The following is a 10,469-nucleotide window of genomic DNA, read 5'->3' as shown; positions in this document are numbered from 1 at the left end:
ATAACTAGTTCTTTGCATGGGGCATGCAGTTGTGTCTCGCTCCCGCTGTCTTCGCTGTCCGGTGCCCTCCGTTACCCACCACTGCAGCCGCGATGTTCACAGGAGTTAATCACAGCCTCGGAGCTGTGTGCCAATCTCTGCCCATGAGCCCTGCGCCAATCACAGGGCAGGAACCATGGGCCAGCTGATGTCATCCATAGCCTCTGATTTTTCCTGGGCTGTGATTGGCCCAGGGCTCCTGCGCTCTGATTGGCCGAGGGCTCCTGCGCTCTGATTGGCCCAGGGCTCCTGCACCACTAAAGCACTGAAAGCAGCACCGTGAAGGAAACCAGTAAGAAAGTGAAAGTGTGTGTGTGTCTGTGTAAGGGTGTGTGTGCTGTGTCTGTGTATGGGTGTGTGTGTGTGGGTGTGTCTGTGTAAGGGTGTGTGTGTGTGTACGGTACACACATGGGAGGCTGCAGTGGGATACTGTGATAATGGGAGGCTGCAGTGGGATACCGGGATGATGGGAGGCTGCAGTGGGATGATGTGGGATGATGGGAGGCTGCAATACTGTACTGTAGAATGATGGGGGCTGTAATGGAATGATGGGGGTGCGGTGCTGTATTTGGGACTGTAAAGGGATGATGAGGGCTGCAATGGGATGATGGGAATATTTTGGGCTACAAAATGATGATGGGGCTGCTACGGTAAAGGAACTGCTGTGGGTGATTGTTACGGTAGCGGTACAGTGTCCAGAAAGTGTGTGGGAGCCATTTTAGAGACCTTATGTTTTGTGGCCCTGTGTGGGAGTCAGGCAATTACAGTACCATACCGTAGTGTGTTACTTTGATTTGTTGTCTGCTTTTCTGCTGAATGGTCTACCGTAAAGTACCGTACTGTAAAAGAAATACCGTAAACAATGGTAATATGATATATTTTTACCCCTAGACATGAGCGCTAAAAGAAAGAGCTATTCCGTCGAGTACAAAAAAGGAATTGTGGAAGAATCTTGGGGCAAAATTCTTACTGAATTCTGCAAAGAGAAAATGTTGAGTGTCCGATTGGTCCAAAAATGGTGAGCAGATTACGGTAACCTCAGTCAACAAGTGGACAGCGGAAATGCTAAAAAGCGCAAGGTTGGATCTGGTCGGCAACCATTATATTCCGAGCTGGAAGATCTGATCTGTGAGTGGGTTGCTGACAGGAGAGCAAAGACATTGGTTGTGACTAGGGCTCAGATTCAAGAATTTGCCCTTGCAATGGCACCACAGTTTGAAATTGCCCCTGAAGAATTCAAGGCATCACAACACTGGCTGGATAACTTCCTTCAAAAAGTGAACTGTCTTTGAGAAGATCCACAACACTCTTTAGGCTGGAAGATGCTCAAATTATTAAACGCATATTTGCATTCAAGACCTTTGTTGATGACGCTGACTTCTCTAAATACAATCTTTCCAACATGATTGCCATGGATGAAACTGCAGTGTTTATGGGCCAAGCATCTCAAACCACAATTGAACAACGAGCTGCCTCCTCAGTGTACGTTCCCTCCACTGCTTATGAAAGTGCCCGTGTTACATATATTTTGGCGATGCGTCTAGATGGCACTAAAGTCCCACCTTTATTCATTTCAAAAGGCAAGAAACACAAGATTGAACGTGTTTCGGGCATTTATATTCTTGAAACTAAAAAAGCCTGGGCCACACAAGCAGTTATAAGGAAGTGGGTTGAATTAATGCTGCCGCTTGTAATGCGAGGGAACCAAAGAGGAATGCTGATCTGGGATGCAGCCAGCACACACCATGCCAAAGACATGAAGAACTTCCTTCGTGAGAGGAAAATAGATCAAATAATGATTCCTGCAGGAATGATGGCTTATCTTCAGTCTCTTGATATCGCCATTAACAAGCCATTCAAGGACAATTTGCGCGTGGAAATCAATGACTACATTGAAAATAGAATTGAGAGAAATCAACGTGGAAACTTTGTGAAACCTAAACTGCCAAAGATTGTGACTTGGGTGAAGAATTCATGGGAGAAAATCACTGACACTTGCATTGCAAATGTACTACGAGCAGGCTACCTTGACAAGAAGTGCTCATTTAAGGACCGTGCTATTGTTAGACATGAGAGATATGGACCAATGATTCTGAAAGAAATGGAGTCACAAGAAATTCCACAAGAACTTCAGAGTTTGGATTGTTATGATGATGTTCCAGAAGATGTGGAAAAAATAAAATGAGACAAAAAGAAGGTGATAAAGGTCCTTCAATAGTGTTTAGCTCCTTAGTGATCTATGACATACATTTCTCTGTTAAGTCACAAAGGATGTAAACTTTTTCCAGAGCCGAACCTTCTTCATACATGGCAGATTATGGCTGTGTTACATAGCTAAATCAATTGGTAAAACTTGAGAGACAAAAAATCTAAATATGGCCTTTATCTGATAATCACGTTGTAGAAAATATTATAGGTACTCTCGCCTCTCGGGTTGTGACAGTCATAACTCCTACAGAAGCATGTAAAGGCTGCAGCAGGACCACTAATGAGATACGATTAGTGTTGAGCATTCCGATACCGCAAGTATCGGGTATCAGCCGATATTTGCGGTATCGGAATTCCGATACCGAGTTCTGATATTTTTGCGATATCAGGAATCGGTATCGGGAAGAAGAATCATGTGTAAAATAAAGAATTCTTAGGAAGGGAAGCATGGTGGTTGCAGCGGTTACAACCAGGGCGCGTCCGAGGGTGAGTATATCAATATTTTTTATTTTTATTCATTATTTTACACATGAATATGGATCCATATTCCTCTCCTTCAGACCCTGGGAACCATTACAGGATACATTCCGATATTTGTGTCCCATTGACTTGTATTGGTATCGGATATCGATATCGGCGATATCCGATATTTTTCGGATATCGGCCGATACAATCCGATACCGATACTTTCAAATATCGGAAGGTATCGCTCAACACTAGATACGATGCAATAAATGAGATTGTGGTTTCGACCTGATGAAGAGGTTTGAAAATCTTGGAGCATGTTGATATAAACAACGTTCATGCTTCACCGTTTGTGTGTGATTGTACTTTTAAACCTTGGGCTTCGCAGACTACGAACCACCATTTTCCAAATTTTTGTGTTAGATAGCTATCATCTACCTGTAAATACAGCAACCGGAAATTGCTCTGATTGCTGTAGTTTAATCATTTAAATACCTTTGTAAGTCTGCAGATTTTTTAAAATGGTAAACAGGTGGTTTCAGTAACTGCCATCTTGGTTCTTATGTGACGCTCAGCCACAAGTTGAGCTTCATAGGAAAACAACAAATTTATACGACAATATTGTGGCATTGCAGTATATAGCAAAAGAGAATGAATGATCTCAGGTTAATGTCACCTGACGAAACTAAAAAAAGTTGAATTTTTTTTTTAAACATAATAAATATATATAAAAGCTGTAGTCACTTCCTTTTTCATTCTAATTTTAAAAATAAATATGTTACATGCCAAAAATAAATTAAAAATCAAAACGCCAGATTTGTCATTTTTCTTTGCTGCAGTTACAAAAAAAATCAATAAAGATATCACATGTACTCAAACAAGGATTCAATAAAAACCTCCAATCAGGTGCAAAAAACAGACCATCACTGAGCTCCAAGGACATACAATTATTAACGGTCCTTTGAAAATTGTAAAAAACAATATTTTATTTTTTTCACAAATTCCAGATTTTTTTTACAATGCAAAAATTTATAAAATAAAGAAAAAATTGAGATTTTTGCAATCATAGTGAAATTCAGAATCATGTTGCTAGCTCATTTTAGCCGAAGAATGAAAACCTTAAAAGTAAAAACAAAAAAATCAATGGCGGAGTTGCATTTTTTTTTATTTCATCAAACTTACAATTGTTTTCCAGTACATTCTATGATAAAGTGAATAGAGTATTTCAGAACTACAAGTCGACCCGCAAAAAGTCTATGATGGCAGAAAAAAAAAAGTTACAGGTCTTAGAACAAGCAGAGGAAAAAACAAAACAGCAAAATGAAAAATGAAAAATTACAAGGCCCTTAAGGGATAATGTGCCTCATTCTTTTTCTATCTATGAAAAAATATTTTCCAAGAAAAAACAATTAAATTTTTCATTGCATGTAGATATTAGAAACATAATTGTGCTCTAAATGCTTACATACGCCAACCTCATAAATATCAGTAGAGTTGTATTGCATCCAACATGTCGGTACGTACGATGTAATGTGTTTGCGTGTTTCTGCATGTGTAAACATGTGCATGATTTCCTGCAGATGGCCACTACAATGTTAACAGACGGACAAACCAAGGGGTGGCATTTCAAGTAATAACTTACTAGTGAAAAGACCTGCACACTGAGAAACAGAGAGAAGGATTAAACTCCACAGCAGATGTTGCTTCAATCATACAAAACAGTATGATGAAGACCTGCCAGCTTTTTTTTTCTCCTGTCATTACAAAAGCTTATCTGCTACCATTCATCAAGAATAACCCAGTTCTGGAGAGAAACTGTCAAGCAAAGTTCAGTTAAAAATTATGTTAACTGTGAAAATAAGAGGCATGGGGAAGAAATTCAAGATTACAATTGATGACAATTAATGTTTGGAAAGGAATAGCAAGGGGTTAATTACTCCTCATGACATCTCATGTAAGTGTATTATATGCAAGGATGAAACAACAAGAAGTTATCTACACGGTTCCCTGCAGGACTACAGATGTTCCTGAAAAAAAGCCATCTATTCAGCTTGTTACTTATTTCTAACTACTGCAATTTTATCAAAGTAGGTTATTGCTTTTAGAGAGATTCTTTGTCGCATTTTAGAATTAAATCTGTATATTTAGAGAAAAAAAGGCACAATTTAATTGCTCCTTCTAAGTAAAATCTGATGAATAAATGAGGTAGTTCCTTTGGTTATCACTGTGGACATAACCTTGAATTGTTACATAGCTGTTGCAAATGTTATATTTGCCACTAGATGTCAGTGTAACAATTGCGTAGTCAGTGTTCAGTACATGACTCTTTCCTGCAGTGTTGTGAAGACAAATATCATCCACAGTCTAATCTGAATGAGATAAGTAGAAGATTAGTCCAATCGTATGCAATAAGTGTTTAACTTTTCATTATTAAATAGGGTAGTTTACAGTTTTAATGAAATATATTGCCCACATTTTGCAGCAATAGTGTACAAATAATCCTGAGTGGATACTGCTCTGGCTATCTTCTCAATTTGATTCAGTCATTGATGCCTGTTCCAGTTATTTTTCCATTTAGTGTTGGTTAAGATATATAAATAGGACCTGCCTGAGAAAGTGAAGAAAAATTACTTCAAAAATAAACTAATAAGGTCAACGAATTAAGAGGACTTACAAAGAAATTAACCCTATATCACTTAAAGATGTCTGATAAAATTTAGCTTTTAATGAATTACTCTAAATCAAAATTTATTCAACCATCAATCACCGTACAAGCAGCCGTGCTAGCTGTGTTCACCCTCCACCAATTTACCTTCATCCAAGGCCTACCTAACAGCGGAGGTTTGCGACCCCTGCTCCTTGGCGGCTATCCCTTAATTTCCTGGTCAACCCATTTTTGGTGAATCTTGCAACCAACTTTTGTGCATGCATTATGAAAGGAGCAGACAGGGAATGCCGTATAAGGATTAGTAATGAAGGTAGAAGGCAATAACCATTTTAGGATTTTACATCCTAGGAGGCCAAAGGAGAAGACTGTTGATCTCAGCAATAAATAGTACATGCAACATGCTCTGGGGAAACATCTGTTTCTTCTGTGACCAGCTCCAGAGTAGTGTAATGCCACGCATTCTTTCAGACGAGGAGACTCAAGGGCTTCTGAAAGCTCTGGTTGTGGTAGTAGCCAGTTGTACGTGTTGCCATTTTGTATGGGAGTTATTTTGCACTTTACCACCAGACAATTCCTTTGTCTTCTGCACACCCTGGACAACTAATGTGAAAGACTCAATGCTCATAGACTAGGATATGCAGCTTTAAAATAGCACATAAAGTAAGATCACCTGCTCATTTGGGAAAAGCAAGTCATCCAGCAATCAGGGCAAGCTTCAAGTTGTCCTCCTACCCCTTCTCAAACTCTTCTCTACTTGGTTTGTGTCAGCAGCACCATTGTTTTCATTCACCACAATTGCTTTTCATATTCCATACACTGCTCCTCCTCTTTCCTTGTTGCACCAGATAACCAACCCTGATTGTGTGTTAAGGAAACAGTTGTTCACTCTCAGTCATCTGCTTGTGTGCCAACTAACCTGTCACCTGTTAATTTTGCTGATGGTGAAGGCACTGCCATGCCACCTAGTGGAGTAAACTAACTCTTGATAAATTATGGTCTGCACTCAGTCTCACTGGAACATACCCATCTTCCAATATTTATTGCGGAAAGAGGGGCCAAATTATTATTAGTTGCATGCAGCAGCACAATGGTCACTCTCTCAACTTGTTTTTGTTCTCCAAAATGTACTGCGCCATTGAAACCTGGAGTAGCAACTCCAGGGACAATATATACGTTTTTTTGGCCCACTAGGTGAATACTTTGATGCATTGCCTCAGCTATGACAGAAGATAGTTATTTGTCTCCTCCATCTCCTGCACATCCTACTCAATAGACCAGGCCCCATAAATTAACACTAGGACTACTGGACTCAAGACCACGACTAGAACTACTGAAGTGCAAGTAGTCAAAATGACTATACCAGTAGTCCTAGTGTTAAATCACTTCACGGTGGTGGATATCTGTCTCCTTCACCACCTCGATATCCTACTCAACAAACCTGACCTCTTCCCAGCAAACCATTCACAGCTAAACAAATTTTGAGGAAAATGTTTCCACATCTGGTAAGCTCAAACTACAAAATATTGCATCACCCCACCGTATATATATATATATATATATATATATATATATATATATTTATATATATATATATATATATACCCACATTGTATGTGTACTGTATATGCATGCAATCATGGCTGAATATGTGGCACACTTGTAATTGTTCCAAAAAATGAAGTATTTCTCTAAGAAAAATATTACAGTTACACGTTTTGTAATTGACATGTTTATTTCCTTTGTGTGTATTGGTAGAACAAAAAAAAAACAGAGAAAAAATTGGACGGACAAAATTTTTGGAACCTTTCCAAAATTGTAGGTAAACAACTTTATTTCAAGCATGTGATGTTTTCTGAAATTCACCTGAGGCAAGCAACAGGTGTGGGGAATATGAAAATCACACCTGAAACCATATAGAATTTGGAAAAGTTAACTTAATCCTTGCATTGTGTGTTTGTTTGTGCCACTCTAAGCAGGGAGAATGGAAAGAGGAGAAGACGACTGTCTGGCGACCTGAGAAACCAAATTGTTGAACAATATCAACAATCTCAAAGTAACATATCTAGCTCCAGAAATCTTGATGTTCCTTTGTCAACATAATCAAGAAGTTTACAACCCATGGTACTGTAGCTAATCTCCCTGGATGGAGACGGCAGAGAAAATTGTTGAAAAGTAAGCTGTCCCAATCAAGTTCAAAACAAATTTAAGCTATCATGCAGGCTAGGGGGCATCAGTGTCAGCGTGAACTATCCTTCGACATTTGAATGAAATGAAATGCTATGACAGGAAACCCAGGAGGACCCCACTGCTGATACAGAGACATAAAAAACCTAGAGTAAGTGCGTGAATAAGCCAAAATCCTCCTGGGAAAGTGTATTGAGGACAGGTGAGACCAATATAAAGCTTTTTGGTAAAGCACATCATTCTACTGAAAACTAAATGAGGCCAAAAAAAGAAAAAAACATTGCACCTAGAGAGAAATAGTGGATGTTCAAGGATGCTTTGGGGTAATTTTGCTGCCTCTGGTCCTGGGTGCCTTGACTGCATGCAAGGAATCATCAAATGTGAAGATTACCAAAGGATTTTGGGTTGCAATGTAGTGCCAGTGTCAGAAAGCTGGGTTTGCTTTCTAAGTCATGGGTCGTCCAGAAGAGCAATGACAGCAAATACACTTCAAAAAGCACACAGAAATGTATGGAAACAAAGCTATAAAGAGGTCTGAAGTGGCCAGAAATTAATCTGCATCTAAATCCCACGGAACGCTTGTGGAGAGATCTTAAAATCGCTGTGGAGAAGGAACCCTATAAATATGAGATAGTTGGATCAGTTTGCAAAAAAAGAGTAGTCCCAAAATTCCAGTTGAGAGCTGTAAGAAGCTTGTTGATAGTTATAAGAAGCCCATTTTAGGAGGTTTCTGTGAAATTATGGCCAATCCAATATGCCTTTTTTCTCTGTTTTTTGAGTTGTTCTAATACACACAAAGGAAATAAACGTGTATAACAAAACATGTGTAATTGCAATAATTTTATTGAGGAAATACTTCATTTTGTGGAACAATTTCAAGGGTGTCAACATTTTCTGTTGGTATGTATGTATATATACATATATATATCTATATATACACTGCTCAAAAAATAAAAGAAACACTTAAACAACAGAATATAACTACAAGTAAATCAAACTTCTGTGAAATCAAACTGTCAACTTTGGAAGCAACACTGTTTGACAATCAATATCACATGCTGTTGTGCAAATGGATTAGACAACAGATGGAAATTATTGTCAGTTATCAAGACACACTCAATAAAGGAGTGGTTCTGCAGGTGGGTACCACAGACCACATCTCAGAACCAATGCTTTCTGGCTAATGTTTAGGTCACTTTTGAATGTTGGTTGTGCTTTCACACTCGTGGTAGCATAAGACAGACTTTACAACCCATACAAGTGGCTCAGGTAGTACAGCTCATCCATGATGGCACATCAATGCGAGCTGTGGCAAGAAGGTTTGCTGTGTCTGTCAGCGTAGTGTCCAGAGGCTGGAGGCGCTACCAGGAGACAGGTCATTACACCAGGAGACGTGGAGGGGGCCGTAGGAGGGTAACAACCCAGCAGCAGGACCGCTACCTCAGCCTTTGTGCAAGGAGAAACAGGAGGAGCACTGCCAGAGCCTTGGAAAATGACCTCCAGCAGGCCACAAATGTGCATGTGTCTGCACAAATGGTTAGAAACTGACTCCATGAGGATGGTTTGAGAGCCCGATGTCCACAGATGGGATGTGGGATGTGCTCACAGCCCAACACTGTGCAGGATGCTTGGCATTTGCCACAGAACACCAGGACGGGCAAATTCACCACTGGCGCGCTGTGCTCTTCACAGATGAAAGCAGTTTCACACTGAGTAAATGTGACAGACATGACAGAGTCTGGAAACGCCATTTAAAGTGATCTGCTGCCTGCAACATCCTTCAGCATGACCGATTTGGCAGTAGGTCAGTAAAGGTGTGGGGTGGCACTTCTTTGGAGGGCTGAAAAGCTCTCCATGTGCTCACCAGAGGTACAATGACTGCCATTAGTTACCGAGATGAGATCCTCACACCCCTTGTGAGACCATATGCTTGTGCGATTGTCCCTGGGTTCCTCCTAATGCAGGACAATGCCAGATCTCATGTGGCTGGACTGTGTCAGCAGTTCCTGCAAGATGAAGGCTTTGAACATTTGGACTGGCCCTCCCATTCCCTAGACCTGAATCCGATTGAACACATCTGGGACATCATGTCTCGCACCATCCACCAATGTCACGTTGCACCACAGACTGTCCAGGAGTTGGCGGATGGTTTAGTCCAGGTCTGGGAGGGGATCCCTCAGAAGACTATCCGCTGCCTCATCAGGAGCATACCAAGGCATTGTAGTGAGATCATACAGGCACGTGGAGGTCACACACACTACTGAGCATCATTTCCTGGTCTTGAGGCATTTCCACTGAAGTTGAATCAGCCTGTAACTTCATTTTCCACTTTGATTTTGAGCATCATTCCAACTCCAGACCTCCGTGTAATATTATTTGTGATTTACATTGATAGTTTTTAGGTTTTATTGTTCTCTACACATTCCACTATGTAATGAACAAAGATTTACAACTGAAATGTTTCATTTAGTGATATCTAGGATGTGGGATTTTAGTGTTCCCTTTATTTTTTTGATATAAATACTGGAGGTGATAAAATCATTAGACCATTAGTAATTTGAACTCACCTTCTTTATAAATATTATACACCCACAGTGGGTTTATAAATCTGCCTCTATTTTGGTGAAGTACTTCTTTATACAATAGAATACCTAGAATACTAAGGGCTCATAATAAAAAAAAGTTTTCCTAGTAGCAAGGAAATGTTGCTGATACAATTTATAGCAAGAAATGTAATGTGTTTAGCACCATGATGAAATGCTTATCATCTTTCAGCATTGCCTGAAGTACTTGCAGATCTTAGGCTGCTCAGTTTCTACTGGTAATGAAATGAAATAGCATGGGCTCTCTGCCTACAAAATAAAAGTAATTTCGGCACACTTCAACGTTTTTATTTCTCCACTAC

This window comes from Ranitomeya imitator, chromosome 3 (assembly GCF_032444005.1).
Source record: "Ranitomeya imitator isolate aRanImi1 chromosome 3, aRanImi1.pri, whole genome shotgun sequence".
Classification (NCBI taxonomy): domain Eukaryota; kingdom Metazoa; phylum Chordata; class Amphibia; order Anura; family Dendrobatidae; genus Ranitomeya; species Ranitomeya imitator.
This window is presented reverse-complemented; position numbering follows the sequence as displayed.